The sequence below is a fragment of the Salvelinus namaycush genome, chromosome 25 (genome assembly GCF_016432855.1).
Source record: "Salvelinus namaycush isolate Seneca chromosome 25, SaNama_1.0, whole genome shotgun sequence".
Classification (NCBI taxonomy): domain Eukaryota; kingdom Metazoa; phylum Chordata; class Actinopteri; order Salmoniformes; family Salmonidae; genus Salvelinus; species Salvelinus namaycush.
Window position 1 is genome coordinate 7,076,669 of NC_052331.1, and position 17,821 is coordinate 7,094,489.

Below are 17,821 nucleotides of genomic sequence, written 5' to 3' on the forward strand. Positions count from 1 at the left end.
ATAAAGTAAGTAAGTAAAGAGCCACCATTGGAAGGCACGAGGAGTTGCTTCGCGGTCTTATGGAGGGATTCTAGACCTTGGCCAAACGCCATGACCCTGCGTTGAACACGTTGCTTGAGCAGTTCCACGGGTTGTTTGTCAGGCAGCCTACCACGACCGTGACCTCCCAGCCTCTCAGTAACCCGGCTGTTAGCAGCGCCGCCTCCCCGACTAATGTAGTGAACGTTATGCCACAATCCAGTCCGTGTATTTGTACTGTGGGTTTCCAGTTCCATGTTTTACAGTAGCTAGACAGTGCGAGGGACATGTGAACAATGTAAGGCCAGCATACTTCTGAGTAAAGTTAAACTAAAGTATACAAACGCCCCGACCTCAGTTCTTATAACAATAAGCAATCTCAACAGTCGGATGTTACAATTGGCGACGAGTGAAACGCACAAGAGAAGAATGCGATTTACAAGACGAACTACGTGCGTACGTGAGTAAACGCAGATCGCAACAACAGCCAAGCTAACATTGGAATCAGCTAGCTAACATCGTACATTACAGTACAATACCACGATGGCTAGTTTGCCAAACTTTCCAATATTTGATGTGCACACAGAACCCAGCTTAATCGGCTCGAGGTGGGAAAAATGGATCAACAGATTCAACAATTTTCAAGTGGCATTAGACATCGCGGATAACACACAGAAAGGGGCATTACTGTTACGCTATGCAGGTCGGATGTGTTCGATATATTTGACACACTGCAAGATACCGGAGCAGCTGATGACTATCATACAGCTGTAGCCAAGCTCAATGCATATCTGTCCAAAAGTCACCACAGAATATGAAACCTACGTTTTCAGACAAGCAAGACAAAATGAAAAGGAAACCTTGGATGCTTACCACACAAGATTGAGGCAATTAGCATCCACATGCGAGTTTGCAAATGTTGATAAAGAAATCAAGTCACAGATAATACTAAGCTGCAGTTCCGCACGCCTCCGCGTGATGGCGCTAAAAGATGGTTCAATGGCTCTCCAACAACTACTTGAAACAGGCAGCGCACAAGAGATGTCAGATAAACAAACTGCAGGCATGGAGAATGCTCAATCAAAATCACAAAAATAACTTTCAGTGTGCCCTGTAAAGAATAAAAAAATATGACAAAAGCCAGGGTTACTAAAATGAAAGTGACAAACGTCAAAACAGAACATGCAATAACTGGAGGAAAATTCCCACACAAAGGAAGACAAACTGCCCTGCAAAGGGGGAAAAATGAATCACTTTCAAAAATGTTGTAGATCACAAACCACAGAGTTCACTCCTCCATTTGCTGAAAACGAACCCAATGGTGTCTGAAACACAAAGTGCATAAAGTGCAGTCACATGATGACAAAAAGACACAAAAACATGACACCTCACCAAGCTCTGATGATGATGATTATGTGTATGTTGTGTGTGTACACTACAGAAATCATCGCAACCAGAACATCTAAGTTACCATTATGAACACTACTGTGGATGTTATTGTTGATTCGGGAGCAAGCGTTAACATTGTTGATGATGTCACATATGACAAGTTGAAGCCCAGTTGTGAATAAAAAGGCTAAAGCAAACATCTTTGCTTATGGCTCATCTGAACCACTTCTACTGAGAGAGAAATTCACAGCACCAGTCGGCTCCAAGACTAAGATGGTGGATTCCACTTTCTATGAAATCAAAGTTGACTATGGCTCACTACTTAGCTGTCAGACAGCAACCAACTTTGGACTTCTGAAAATCATCAACTCTCTGTCCACTCCAAGTGAACCAGCTGATGGTTAATTCATAAGCCAGCTTACCAACGAATACCAGGACCTCTTCCAAGGCATAGTAAAACTCAGACTTTCAAGTGAAGCTGGACATTTATGACACAGTGCAACCAGCAGTACAACCACACTAGAGGTCGACCGATTAATCGGAAGGGCCGATTTCAAGTTTTCATAACAATCGGTAATCGGCATTTTTGGACACCGATCATGGCCGATTACATTGCACTTCTACAAGGAGACTGCGTGGCAGGCTGACTACCTGTTATGCGAGTGCAGCAAGGAGCCAAGGTAAGGTGCTAGCTAGCATTAAACGTATCTTATAAAAAACAATCAATCTTAACATAATCACTAGTTAACTACACATGCTTGATGATATTAATAGTTTATCTAGCTTGTCCTGCGTTGCATATAATCGATGCGGTGCCTGTTAATTTATCATTGAATCACAGCCTACTTCGCCAAACGGGTGATTTAACAAGAGCATTTGTGAAAAAAGCACTGTCGTTGCACCAATGTGTACCTAACCATAAACATCAATACCTTACTTAAAATAAAATACACAAGTATATATTTTTAAACCTGCATATTTAGTTAATATTGCCTGCTAACATAAATTTATTTTAACTAGGGAAATTGTGTCACTTATCTTGCGTTCTGTGCAACAGAGTCAGGGTATATGCAGCAGTTTGGGCCACCTGGCTTGTTGCTAACTGTGTGAAGACTATTTCTTCCGAACAAAGACAGACAACTTTGCCAAACGGGGGATGCATTTGCGAAAAAAGCACAATCGTTGCACGAATGTACCTAACCATAAACATCAATGCCTTTCTTAAAGTCAATACACAGAAGTATATATTTTTAAACCTGCATATTTAGTTAAACGAAATTCATGTTAGCAGGCAATATTAAACTAGGGAAATTGTGTCACTTCTCTTGCGTTCAATGCACGCAGAGTCAGGGTATATGCAACAGTTTGGGCCGCCTGGCTCGTTGCGAACTAATTTGCCAGAATTTTACGTAATTATGACATAACATTGAAGGTTGTGCAATGTAACAGCAATATTTAGACTTATGGATGCCACCCGTTAGATAAAATACGGAACGGTTCCATATTTCACTGAAAGAATTAAACGTTTTGTTTTCGAAATGATAGTTTCCGAATTTGACAATATTAATGACCTAAGGCTCGTATTTCTGTGTGTTATTATAATTAAGTCTATGATTTGATAGAGCAATCTGACTGAGCGGTGGTAGGCAGCAGAAGGCTCGTAAGCATTCATTCAAACAGCACTTTACTGCGTTTGACAGCAGCTCTTCACAATGCTTGAAGTATTACGCTGTTTATGACTTCAAACCTATCAACTCTGGAGATTAGGCTGGCAATACTAAAGTACCTATTAGAACATCCAATAGTCAAAGGTATATGAAATACAAATGGTATAGAAAGAAATAGTCTTATAATAACTACAACCTAAAACTTCTTACCTGGGAATATTGAAGACTCATGTTTAAAGGAACCACCAGCTTTCATATGTTCTCATGTTCTGAGCAAGGAACTTAAACGTTAGCTTTTTTACATGGCACATATTGCACTTTTACTTTCTTCTCCACTTTGTGGACACTTTGTTTTTGCATTATTTAAACCAAATTGAACATGTTTCATTATTTATTTGAGACTAAATTGATTTTATTGAGGTATTATATTAAGTTAAAATATAAGTGTTTGGGGTGGCGCAGTGGTCTAAGGCAATGCATCGCAGTGCTAGCTGTGCCACCAGAGACTCTGGGTTCGGCCGCGACCGGGAGGTCCATGGGGCGTCGCACAATTGGCCCAGCGTCGTCCTGGTTAGGGAGGGTTTGGCGCACTAGCGACTCCTGTGGCTGACCAGGTCGCTAGGTGTATGGTGTTTCCACCGACACATTGGTGCGGCTGGCTTCCGGGTTGGATGCGCGCTGTGTTAAGAAGCGGCGGCTTGGTTGGGTTGTGTTTCGGAGGACGCATGGCTCTTGACCTTCGTGTCTCCCGAGTCCGTACGGAAGTTGTAGCGATGAGACAAGACAGTAACTACTAACAATTGTATACCACGAAATTGGTAAAAAAATATATATAAATAAATAAAAATAAAAAGTGTTCATTGTTCATTCAGTATTGTTGTAATTGTCATTATTACACATATATATATATAGGCCGATTAATCGGTATCGGCCTTTTTTGGTTCTCCAATAATCGGTATAGGTATCGGGGAGACATCATCGAAACCAAAACCCAAGACGACAGATAAGGTTTGTGTCTGTGTCGACATGTGCCTTCCGAACACAGCAATACAACGTGAAGGACACATTACACCAACGGTTGATGACCTCATCCATGATCTGAATGGAGCAGTGGTGTTCTCCAAGCTAGATCTTAATGCTGGATACCACCAGCACAACCTTCACTATATATCCTACATTTATTTTTTTTTATTTACCAGCCTCTGGAGATACACCAGGCTGAACTTTGCAGCACTTTGCAAGTGCTGCAAGGCTTTCCCAACGTGAGAAACATGAGCGATGACATCCTAGTCTACGGTAGATCTCAAGATGAACAGAGAGAGAAATCTCACGCTGAAGAAAGAAAAATGCGAATACAGCAAAACAACACTTGAGTTTTACGGCTATGTTTTCTCAGAGAAAGGTATTTTGGCGGATCCAAAGAAAATCAAAGCCATACAGAATCTGCCAGCACCTCAAAATGCCTCGGAAGTTCGCAGTCTACTGGGCATGATACAATACTGCTCGCGGTTCATACCAGACTTCGCAACAACTGCACACACAAGAAAAGATCACACCTGGTCATGGGGACCACAGCGCACCAGTCTGCGATGGAAAAATTAAGAACACGTCTGATGCAGCACATGACGACAGCCTACTTTGACCCAGCCAAGAGGACAACACTTAGTTGACACCAGCCCAGTTGGTTTAGGTGCCATACTAAGTCAGCACAACCCTACAAGTGACAAAGACGCCCATATCATTGCATATGCTAGCCGAGCGCTCTGAGGTTGAACAGTGCTATTCACAAACCGAGAGAGAAGCTCTGGCGATCATCTGGGCATGTGAACATTTTCACTTGTATCTCTACGGAGCTCACTTCACAGACATCACAGATCATAAACCACTAGAGCGTATCTTCAACAACCCAAAAGCCCAGCACGACTTGGAGACTGAGACTACAACCCTACATCTACACTGTAAAGTACAAAGCTGGTAAAGATAACCCTGCCGACTACATGTCAAGACATCCCATCGCAGGGGAAACGCCACAGAGAACCTCTTGCATGGCAGAGGAATATGTGAATTTTAACATCGACAACACAATTCCCAAAGCGATAACTCAGAAGTGCAAGAAGAAACAAAGAAAGACTCCGCTCTATAGAAGGTGATTCACCTATTGTCCACAGGAACGTGGCAAGATTCACCACGTGACACACAAGATGCTGATTTCCCAACACTAAAAGCACTCTTTCGTGAGACATGAACTAACAATCAATGCACAAGCAAACGTCATCCTGAGAGGAGCACGGCTCGTTCTTGCAGTCTCTCTCCACAAACAAGCAATCAAGCTAGCTCACACAGGACATCTAGGTATTGTAAAAACAAAACAGCTACTGAGAGAGAAGGTTTGGTTTCCAGGTATAGATGACATGGTGGAAAAAGCAATTCAGCACTGCATTCCATGTCAAGCTGCCACTGCAGAAAACCCTATGGAACCGCCGTCTATGTCGAAACTACCCAAAGGTCCATAGCTAGAAGTATCAGTCGATTTTTGCGGTCCTTTCCCATCAGGTGACTACCTACTTGTAGTTGTCGACGAATACTCAAGGTATCCGGAAGTTGAAATTGTAAAGTCCACATCTGCCAAGCTTGACAAAGTTTTCTCCTCCTTTGGAGTACCTGAGATTGTAAAAACGGACAATGGACCACCCTTCAATGGACAGTTCTTCACAGATTTCAGCCTCTACCTTGGATTTAAACATAGAAAGATAACACCTCACTGGCCGAAAGCTAATGCCGAAGCAGAATGCTTCTTGAGAACACTCAAGTAAACTGTCACGGCCACAAACTCTGAAGGAAAACCTTGGTAACAAAATCTTTACAGTTTTCCCAGAAACTACCGTGTGACCCCTCACGTAACTACTCAACAAACCCCAGCAGAGCTGATGTTTGGCAGAAAACTCTGCACTACACTTCCCACAATCCCTCACGTTGCACCAAACACAAAGCTACGTGACACTGACCAACGTGCAAAGCAAAGCATGAAAGAGACTGCTTGACCACAAGAACCGAGCACGACCCTCCACACTCAAACCAGGAGACACGGTACTCTGCCGTCAGCATGTCAAAGGAAAACTCATGACTCCCTACGATCCTAAACCTTACAAAGTTGTGAGAATCAAAGGATCGATGATAATGTTGACATGCTCTGGACGTCTGGTTACCAGAAACTCATCCTTCTTCAAAAAGCTCCCACCGTCAATACCTGTTGACTTTGACCCCGAGCTGTCTGAAGACGTTACTCCAGCTTTTCAGCTTTTGGCAAGACTCCCGCTGTGTGGCAGACTATGTGGTGGATTTCCGCACATTGGCAGATTAGAGTGCTTGGAACCGGAATCGCTGTTCGGCACGGATTATCGGAGGAAGTGAAGGACAAGCTAGCAGCCCGGGAACTACAGACGGCTCTTGACTCGCTCATTGCCTTGATCATGCGGATCGATGGGCGGCTACGGGAACGTAGGAAGGAGAGGAGATCCGATTCCACTCGCCCGCCCAAGGATTCCACCTCATACCAGAAGTCCCCGACGTCTCCGTGGCCGAGAGGACCCGAGGCTACCCGAGTTCCCCCGAGAGTCTCAGAAGTCTGCCGATTCACCTTTTCCCGAACCAATGCAACTAGGTAGAGCTAGGCTGTACCCAGCCGAACGTCTACACTGGCTTCACACAAAGAGTTGCCTGTATTGCGGGACTCCTGGTCATTTCGTGTCCTCCTGTCCACTTAAAGACCAGGCTCACCGGTAGGGGCGAGTACACTGGTGGACCATAAGGAGAACTTTTCCTCTTCCTTTACTCGCACCCCTTTCCATGCCATCCTGCTGTGGGGGAACCTGTCAATCTCTCCAGGTACTCATCAACTCTGGGACCGATGAGAGTTTTTTGGACGCTACCCTGGCGTCCGAGCTAGGCATCCCCACTCAGCCCCTCTCCATTCCTATGGACGATAGAGCACTGGACGGGCACTCTATATGACGGGTCACCCACAATACGACTCCCATCAACCTACGAGTGTCAGGGAAGCACAGCGAGGCTATCCAATTTATGCTAATCAAGTCTCCTCAGAACGGGCTAGAGCCCGTTCTGCCACGCCCATTGTCTGAAGTCAGTGCAGCCTGCCCTGGGACATCTTCCTGTAGGTTCAGAAGTTGCACTGGACTTCTCCACCATTCCCGCGGAGTACTAGGACCTCCGGGAGGTTTTCAGTAAGGACCCAGCCACTTTACTTCCTCTGCACCGACCCTATTACTGCGGGATCGACCTTCTCCCAGGCACCACAACGCCCCTGGGATGACTGTACTCTCTGTTGGGTCCGGAGACCTAGGCTATAGAGACCTACATCGAGGACTCCCTAGCTGCAGGGTGTATCCATTCTTCTGCCTCCCCCGCCCGTGCATCGACTACCGGGGACTCCATGACATCATGAGGAAGAACTGCTACCCGCTACCACTCATCGCCTCGGCCTTGGAGACGCTCCAGGGGGCCACCTCTTTCTCCAAGTTGGATGGGCAGAACGCCTACCACCTGGTGCGGATACAGGAAGGGGATGAGAGGAAGACTGCCTTCAACACAGCCAGCGATAACTACGAATATCTGGTCATGCCATTTTGCCTTACCAACGACCCGCTGTGTTCCAGGCCCTGGTTAATGACGTTCTCTGCGACATGATGAACCAGTTTATCTTCTTCTACCTCGACGACATCCTCGTTTTCTCCCACTCAGCCCAAGAACACGTGCTCCACATCCGGCAGGTCCTCCAGCGCCTCCTGGAGAACCAGCTTTTTGTGAAAGCGGAGAAATGCAAATTCCATCGCTCCACCATCCCCTTCCTTGGTTACATCATTGCTGCAGGGAACGTACAAATGGATCCCGGGAAGGTGAGAGCGGTGGTGGATTGGCCCCAGCCTACGTCCAGAGTGCAGCTGCAACGTTTCCTGGGATTTGCCAACTTTTATCGCCGTTTTATCCGTGAATACAGCGCCCTGGCTTCCCCTCTGTCTGCACTCACCTCGCCCAAGGTTCCGTTCATGTTGTCCCCAGCTGCTGACCGGGCAATCGTGAGTTTCTCGCGGTGAAGATGGCGTTGGAAGAGTGGAGACACTGGTTGGAGGGAGCGGAACATCCATTCATTGTGTGGACAGATCACAAGAAGCTGGAATATCTCTGCACTGCCAAACGTCTCAATTCCAGGCAAGCTAGGTGGGTGCTACTTTTCACACGGTTTAACCTCTCCCTCTCCTACCGACTGGGATCCAAGAATATCAAGTGGGATGTGCTGTGACGCCGCTATAGCCCCACGGCTACAGCCTCGGACCCCGAGACCATCCTTCCCATCTCGTGCCTGGCGACGGCACTCAGCTAGGGAATAAGGAAGCAGGTCTGTGAGGCACAACATCCCAGCCGAACCCCGGGGGGGGGGGGGGCCCAGACAACCAGATGCTTGTTCCTGACGCTGTCCGCCCCTCGGTCCTGGAGTGGGCCCACTACTCCAGGCTTACCTGCCAATCGGGCTCCCGTCGGACCCTGGCCTTTGGGCGGCAACACTTTTGGTGGCCTATCATGGTTCCGGACGTTTCCGCGTTCGCCGCCGCCTGCACGATCTACTCCTCTGCAAGCTCCGGCTGGTCTTCTTCAACCACTGCCTGTCCCTCAGGACTCCGTCACGGGTCTCCCCCCCGTCTGATGGCAACACCGCCATCCTGACTAGTGGACTGATTTTCCAAAGCCGCCATTTCCTTTCTCTCCCCAAGCTACCCTCTGCCAAAGAGACGGCCCAGCTCATGGTGCAGTACGTCTTCCGATCCATGGACTCCCAGGGAACATGGTCTCCGACCGGAGTCCTCAGTTCTCATCCCAGTTCTGGAAGGCGATCTGCACACTCATTGGGTTGTCGGCCAGCCTGCCCTCTGGGTTCCACCCTCAGTCCAACGGCGCCAATCAAGACCTGGAGACGACACTTCGCTGCCTTGTCTCCGCTAACCCCACCACCTGGAGCCAGCAACTCGTGTGGGTTGAATATGCCTGCAACACCCTCTGTTGCTCTGCCACCAGGTTCTCGCCTTTCGAGTGTTCCCTGGGTTATCAGCCCCCGCTCTTCCCGGTGCAAGAGGAAGAGGTCGTCATACCCTCGGCCCAGATGTTTGTCTGCCGCTGTCGCCGTACCTGGAAGAGAGCCCGGTCAGCTCTTCTCAAGACTACCTCCAGGTATCGACGGCAAGCGGACCGCCACCTTTCCCCGGCTCCCTGCAAACTTTCCCCCCATTTTATCAGCCCTTTCCCCATCACCAAGATCATTAGCCCATCTGCTGTTCGTCTTCTGTTGCCCCGTACCCTCCATATAAACTCAGCAACAACAAAAAAAAGTATATTTTTCAGGACCCTGTCTTTCAAAGTTAATTCGTATCAAACCAAAGCACGCCGCCTGTTTTATTTGTCAATTTTAAATTATTTTCTAAACAGTTTTTTATTTTATAATAACAGTTTGAAATGAGGTGCGTTCCGCCTCATTCATTCACATAAAAGTAGTCATTTTTACTTTTGCGGACCAATTAATTTTTTTGACATTTCTGACCCGGACAAAATTCCCCAAACACTTCTCAATTGTTTGTGCAGTTCAAGTCTGCAGACATTTACTCATCTGCCGTCCTGCATACACGTGTTCATATTTTCCACCTGTCGCCTGCATCGCAATCAAAGTTGTTTTCGTTACCAATAATAACTTTGGAAATGAGTGCGTTTCTATCAAAGTGCCTTATTACGTTATAATAGTTTCTGCATGTCGTGTTATGTCGTTTCTACTGTAGCATCATGTTTTTGTGTATATTCCTTATAACCGCGGACACGCGATGTAACGTTACTCATTTCATAACATGTATGGTGTTATACTCAATGCTTAGGTATCTAGCTACAGTCTTATTAGCTCTGGAAAACAATGCTAATTGCGTCACGGATGTATTAGCATGTGTTGTATGTTGAAGCTACCCTGGCCTTTTGACTCCCAAGTAGCACAGCGTCTCAGTGCTAGAGGCGTCACTACAGACACCCATCTTCAAATCCAGACTGCGTTTCTATCAAAGTAAGTGCCTAATTACGTTATAATAGTTTCTGTGTCGTGTTATACCGTTTCTACTGTAGCTCACTGTGTGTATGGAGCATAATATATTTGTGTATATTCCTTATAACCGTGGACACGCTAGGTAACATTACTCATGTTACTCACCTTTTTATGGTGTTATATTCAATCGTGCTTATGTAGCTTGTTACATTATTCTATTAGCTCTGTAAAACAATGCTAAATGCGTCAGAAGTATTGGCATGTTGTATTTTGACGCTACCCTGGAAAAATATCTTATACCACTTGGTCGTTTTCTGAGTTCATTCCACAAAGCTGTTGATCATGTCGGCCTTATCCACTGCCCCCATTTTGAGGTAATAGTCAAGCACGCAGTCTGGTTTGATGTTTCTCTGTCTGGTTTGTTTCTCTCTCCCGTCAGGTGGTTCACCTTCCCCGTGGCCGACCTGGTTGCTGTATGGACAGTGGAGAGGACATGGACGTCTCGTTTGTCATGGCACTTTACTGCCAGCTGTTGACATCTCTTGTTTTGTATAACGGGTCATTTAGGATGGCAGTAGCGTTGATGATGAAATGCAGTCATAGCAGCAGAACTAGAAAGCAGTCTTAGGAAAAGAGGGTGGCAAAGAAGGGAGTTGCAAACATAGGATCTCTGCTCCAGTATTCTCTTAGGGAGTTCTTCTTTACTGTCACCAGGAATGTATACATTTCACTAATTGTGGTTGTCCCCCCACTCCTGGTGTAACAGTATAACTTTACGTCCGTCCCCTCGCCCATACCCGGGCGCGAACCAGGGACCCTCTGCACACATCAACAACAGTCACCCACGAAGCATCGTTACCCATCGCTCCACAAAAGCCGCGGCCCTTGCTGAGCAAGGGGAACCACTACTTCAAGGTTTCAGAGCAAGTGACGTAACTGATTGAAACGCTATTAGCGCGTACCCGCTAACTAGCTAGCCATTTCACATCTGTTACACTGGCTCTCTCTTATCCTGTAGCTCCAAGGCATAGCGATTGGTCTCTACTATGTCTCCCACCAGCTCCTCTGTCAGAAACAACTTGAAGCACTCTGCCTCAGATGGAAATGGCAAGGGGCGTTGCACTCCAGACTGGGACTCATCAACACAATCAGCAGGGCCAGGAGGGGTGAAATGGCTTGCAGCCTTCCAGCTACCACAGAACTCCTATACCTCATCCACTGTCAGTCTGCCACCATCACCACCAGCATCTTCTAATGGAACTGGGACTTTGTCAGTGGACAAGGGGTCCTCAGATTCAGGGTTCTCAATGGCTACAAGGTTGGGGGGCAGCTCCTCACTGTCAGAATCTGATTCCTGACTTTCATACTCAGACTCAAAATCTCCAGAATTTCCACATTTGTGAGTTGTCTCCTTTTGAAAGTTATTGCTAATGCTACAGCTTAGCTCACTATCTACATACATAAACAACAACACTGAATGGTTTAGAGTGAGAGGGTACGTGGTTGACTGCCGGCACGCGCCACTTGTCTCAATAAATCACTATCAGAAAATGTTTTGTGTGGCAATTATTTGTGTATTTACTGTTTTATTCACGTTTTCAATTCTATGTGACAAATCATGCATTCCGATTCTTGCACAGATTGTAATGGGCACATATGTGTGTAAAATACTTTTTTGAAGGTTGTACTGATTATGATGAGCTAAGCTAATTCCAGCTGTGTAGCCATGTTTGTTGACATACAATGCATTCTGGGTTCACGTAATCGTCTGTTTGACCAAAGATGTTATAACAAAATGAGGTGAGTAAGAGTTCACTCATTTTTTGAGGACTTCCGGAAATGAAGGGTGGGATGTGAACGACAGTGATTGACACACCCCTTCAACATGCATACTATAAACAGACCAAACTCATCTTGTCTTCTCTTATTATCTTCGGTTTCTGTGAGGAACAAATGCATGGCTGCGCGCTGAAACTAATCGTCGGATTACTTTCGATTTCAAAAGTGTTTTACCTAATTATTTCGATCAATGGTGAGCTCACCCGTAATGTGATTAATTATACATAATTGCTATTAGCTAATTCATATTGTAGTTTATGTCAGCCGAGAGTTAGAAAATAGTACTGCTTGTGTTGGGTCAATCTTTCCTCAGTTAGCGCTTGGACAAATGTAGCCTACATTTTTCCGGTTAGGATGATTGTGTTATGCTATATATACTACTGTGAATATCTGAACATTGCATCCCAAAATAAACTGCTCACATTCTGGACATAACTTTGTAAGGACTGTGTTTGTGTAAATAGTTTCTGAAAAAAGTGTGGCCAGCTCAAATGCTGATTGTTGCGTCATTCGAAACTGGCCGTTCTAAATGAGCGTTCTAAATGAGTGTTCTAATCACACGGGTGTGATCGTACGCTTCAGGGACCACTGTAGAACGATCACACCCGTGTGATGGTACGTGTGAAAGGGTTAATGCAGCTGGTGGCCACACCAGATACTGACTGTTACTTTTGATTTTGACCCCCCCCCCCTTTGTTCAGGGACACATTATTCAATTTCTGTTAGTCACATGTCTGTGGAACTTGTTCAGTTTATGTCTCAGTTGTTGAATCTTGTTATGTTCATACAAATATTTACACATGTTAAGTTTGCTGAAAATAAACGCAGTTGACAGTGAGAGGACGTTTCTTTTTTTGCTGAGTTTACATCCCACTTTTCATGTGTCTAGGGTCAAACCTATGTCTCACAGCCCTTTGTCTCCTGTTTCCAGGCCCACCCCTCTTCCCTGTCTCATTGACGGCCAACCGGCGTACACGGTGTGGCGCCTCCTGAAGATTCGACCACGGGGCAGGGGATTCCAGTACCTCATTGACTGGGAGGGTTATGGCCCGGAGGAGAGGTGCTCAGTCCCCGCTAGGGACATCCTGGACCCAGGCCTCATCGCTGAGTTCCAACGCTGGCACCCCAGTCAACCAGGTATGAACGGCCATGTAAGACGCCAGGTGGTGCCCCTAGAGGGGAGGGTACTGTCACACCCTGATCTGTTTCACCTGTCTTTGTGCTTGTCTCCACCCCCCTCCAGGTGTCGCCCATCTTCCCTATTATCCCCAGTGTATTTATACCTGTGTTCTCTGTTCATTTTGTTTCGTCAAGCCTACCAGCGTTTTTCCCCATGGTCCTGTCTTTCTCTAGTTCCTGTTTTCTAGCTTTCCCGGTTTTGACCATTCTGCCTTCCCTGAGCCTGCCTGCCGTTCTGTACCTTTTCACACCACCCTGGATTACTGACCTCTGCCTGCCCTTGACCTGTTCTTTACCTGCCCCCCTGTTTTTGTAATAAACGTTTGTTACTTCGAAACTGTCTGCATCTGGGTCTTCTACTGAGCCTTGACACATTATGTTAGTAATGAGAATGATTGTTATTACGATGTGACTTCTGAGATGATGAATTTGATTTGATACATGTTATTCTGTTTCCTTTGTTAAGCAGCTCACAAAGAAACTATCCAGATAATATACCACTTTGTGGTTAAAGGAATTCCTGCCTCAGTCTCCTCCATTCCTCTGTCACCTGATCCGTGACCACCTGTTCACCTTGTCACACTGTTGTCAGTCATCCTACCTGTCCGGCTACACACACAAATTCCAAGATTCAAATTCTAGATCGTTACAGTTGCCCCTAAATTAGCTGCCCCTGAATTATTTTCCAATTTCTTCACAATGCAAGATTCAAACCTTAGATTAAGGCCTCTAGATTAAGTCTTCTAGATTTAGTCTTCTAGATTAAGGGCCACTAGATTAAGGCCTCTAGCTTGTTCTGGTATGTCTGGGAAGTATGTAGGATGGGGGTAAAAAGTGCTCAGAATGAAGGACTGCCAAGTATGGAATGTCTCACAATTACCACAACAGCAGAACTTCTGTGCAATTCTGGAAATTCAGCATATGTGTGTGTGTGTACATGTTTTCCTACATTATCAGGACCAGAATGTCCTGACAAGTCAACAGTATGTCCTGATAGGAAAACAATAAAAAAAATAAAAAATTTTTTTTGAAAAGTCTGGACTTTTTCCAAGTCCTACATTTGTTAAAATGTTGTTTTAGGCTTAAGGGTTAGGATTAGGAGTTAGGTGAAATAGGATTACTCCCCCAAAAGTCCTGTAAATTCACGTTAAAAAAAAGGTGTGTGTGTGTCGGTTCTTCTTAGCAGCATTTTGGATGACAAGCTCCACCTCCTTTACCCGGCCCTGCAGCAGCAGCCAGCGAGGAGATTCCCCTAGAGACGGACAGAACCCCCACACACACATGCGCACACATAAAAGTACTATTATATATAATGATGGTAATAATAGGATGATTTAGCAGAGTGTAAAGTATTTTGTTCCAGCCCAACAGCAACACACTTGATTTATGTCTATGATCGCAGTAACCTATTATTTAGCGTTGTGTAGTGTTGAATCCTGTGTCCGCCTCTTTGTGTTTAGCAAAGGAGCAGTGGTAAAGAGCAGAAGCAGGGGTTTCCTAGACCTCAGCCGCACCACTGACATGACAAACATCTCCATCCTCAACATCATGCTCTGGTAAGGGCCACTTCGACTGGGTTCATGGTCGTCACTGTCTGGTAATGCTAGAAAAGACAGAAATGTTGCTTTTTAACCCCACATTTTCAACCACAAACTCTATCCTTAACCATCACCTGAAACTGAAAACACATCTACATGCTCATCAGTTCACCAATCTGTATTTTTTTCATGGCCATCCCATGACTTTCCTTCCCTCTCTCTTCTCTCCCTCACCCTCTTTCCCTTTCTCTCTCTGTCCCTCCCTCCCCCAGGGCAGTGACCTCCATGATTTTCTACAGTCTCTCCCTCAACACCAACATGAACAGCGACTCCTACCTCAACTACTTTAACTCGGCACTAACAAGATCCTGACCTACATGAGTATCTGGGTTTGGAATGGCCGTTCCCGGCGACCCACTATCCTCTTCTACTTGCTGCTTTTCTGTGGCATTCATGCTGCTGGTCATCAAGTTTGTTCCTGAGGATCTGAGTCTGTGTTGAAGCCCAGTGATCTGTAACCAAAGCGAAATAGTTTCCCCCCCTACCTAATACCTCAAGGTCTTATGTAGTACATTATCTATTACACATTATAGACTGGATGGTTCGAGCCCTGAATGCTGTTTGGCTGACAGCCGTGGTATATCAGACCGTATACCACAGGTATGACAAAACACTTATTTTTACTACTCTACTTCCGTTGGTAAACATTTTATAATAGCAGTAAGGCACCTCAGGGGTTTGTGTTGCGTCGTGCCTAAGAACAGCTCTTAGCCATGGTATATTGGCCATATACCACACCCCCTCGGGCCTTATTGCTTAATTTTACTCTGAGGAAAATGTCTATCAAAAGCCCAGCCCACCCTGTAAATCTCCAGGACTAGTGTTAGGGACTCTGTTAAACTTAATTCAACTATAATTGACGGAAACTGCTACAAGTAGCTGTAATAACAGGTTGTAGTATATATTGTGTGCTGATAGGTGTATTGTGTTGTTGTAGTAAAAATGACTGGTCTGTATTGTGTTTCTTTGTGTGGTTTCCAGCTCTGCTCCTGTGTCCCCTCAGATCAGCACATCCTGTCCCAGGTACTGACGTTGCTGGGCGTGTCGGGGGCGTACTGTTTCCTCTACCTCTTATCCACTGAGCTCTTGCCCACTGTGGTCAGGAACATGGGCCTGGGCATGGCCTCCATGGAAACACGCATAGAAACCATCCTCTCCCCCTACATCATCTACATCAGTGTGGGGGGGGGGGGGGGGTTGTGGGGGGGGGTTGTGTGTGCCGGTTCGTGTGTGTTTGTGTCAGGTATGGATGATTTCTTGCATTAGCAAGCATGAATGTACACTGAACACAAATATAAACGCGTCATGTAAAGTGTTGGTCCCATGTTTCATGAGCTGAAATAAAAAAAATCACAGAAATGTTCCATATGCACAAAAAGCTTATTTCTCTCAAATTTTGTGCAGAAATGTGTTTCTACACCTGTTAATGAGCATTTCTCCTTTGCCAAGATAATCCATCCACCTGACAGGTGTGGCATATCAATAAGCTGATTAAACAGCATGATCATTACACAGGTGCACCTTGTGCTGGAGACAATGAAAGGCCACTTTAAAATGTGCAGTTTTGTCACAGAACACAATGCCACAGATGTCTCATGTTTTGAAGGAGCGTGCAATTGGCATGCTGACTGCAGGAATGTCCACCAGAGCTTTTGCCAGAGAATTTAATGTTAATTTCTCTACCATAAGCTGCCTCCAATGTTGTTTTAGAGAATTTGGCAGTACGTGCAACCTGCCTCACAACCACAGCCCACTTGTAACCACGCTAGCCCAGGACCACATCCGGCTTCTTTACCTGCGGGATCATCATGCTGAGGAGTATTTATGTCTGTAATAAAGCCCTTTTGTGGAGAAAAAAATATTTCAGAGTAGCTGGGCCTGGCTCTCCAGTGGGTGGGTCTGACTGCCAAGTGGGGGGGGCCTATGGCCTCCAAGGCCCACCCATGGCTGCCATGTGAAATCCATAGGTTTAGGCCCTAATTCATTTATTTCAATTGACTTATTTCCTTCAATGAACTGTGACTCAGTAAAAACGTTGACATTTTTGCAGGTTGTGTTTATATTTTTATTCAGTAAAATATGCATGAACCCAGATCTACGATGTTTATGATTGAATATACATATGTAGGATCTTAATTTGATCTCCCTGTTGGAGAACTGTACTGCAATGCAAGAAATGTAAAACGTGTAGTGTATTTGAGGTTTAAAAAGGCTTCTGAAGTTTGTAATTTCCACTTTGAAATTTTAGTCTTCATTTTCCCTTAAAAAAATGTATCAACGCTTACAACAATGTCCATTAATTATAATCCACATAGTGTCTTCAGAAAGTATTCATACCCCTTGACTTGTTTCACATTTTGTTGTGTTACAGCCTGAATTCAGAATGTATTACATGTTTCTCACCCATCTACACACAATACCCCATAATGACAAAGTGAAAACATGTTTATAGAAAGTTTTGCAAATATATTGAAAATTCAATTCAGAAATATTTCATTTACATATAAAAAGCAACACTTCATGGCACAACAGCTTTCCCCCATGTGACCTACTTGTTGTGTGTATGTACTGACTTGTATGTAACTGATAGATGCACACACACACCTAATGTTAATGTATGTAAATTAAAGTTTTTTGGTCTGTAAGGTATTTTTCGTTATGAGTCGGACCCCAGTAAGACTCAAATCAAAAACCTTTGCTATGACACTCCAAATTGAGCTTGGGTGCATCCATTTCCTTTTAATTATCCTTGAGATGCCGTTACAACTTGATTGGAGTCCACCTGTGGCCAATTAAATTGTTTGGACATGATTTAGAAAGAAACACACCTGTCTTTATAAGGTCCCACAGTTGACAGTGCATGTCAGAGAGGAAACTAGACCATGAAGTCTGAGGAACTGTAAGTAGATTTCTGAGATAGAATTGTGATGAGGGATGTATCTGGGTAAGGATGTAAAACAATTTCTAGAGTGTTAAATGTTCCCAACAGCACAGTGGTCCCCATCATTGGAAAATTGAACAAATGTGGAACTACTCAGACT

The 17,821-nt window shown here is 45.1% G+C and overlaps 1 long non-coding RNA gene across 1 annotated transcript; it reads left to right on the forward strand.

Moving 5' to 3' along the window:
* The first annotated feature begins 13,481 nt into the window (after window positions 1-13,481).
* On the forward strand, window positions 13,482-16,133 carry LOC120020190. The gene is made up of 3 exons (XR_005472419.1): window positions 13,482-14,738; window positions 14,993-15,380; window positions 15,762-16,133. It is a non-coding gene; the product is annotated as an uncharacterized LOC120020190 (long non-coding RNA).
* The last annotated feature ends 1,688 nt before the right edge of the window (window positions 16,134-17,821 follow it).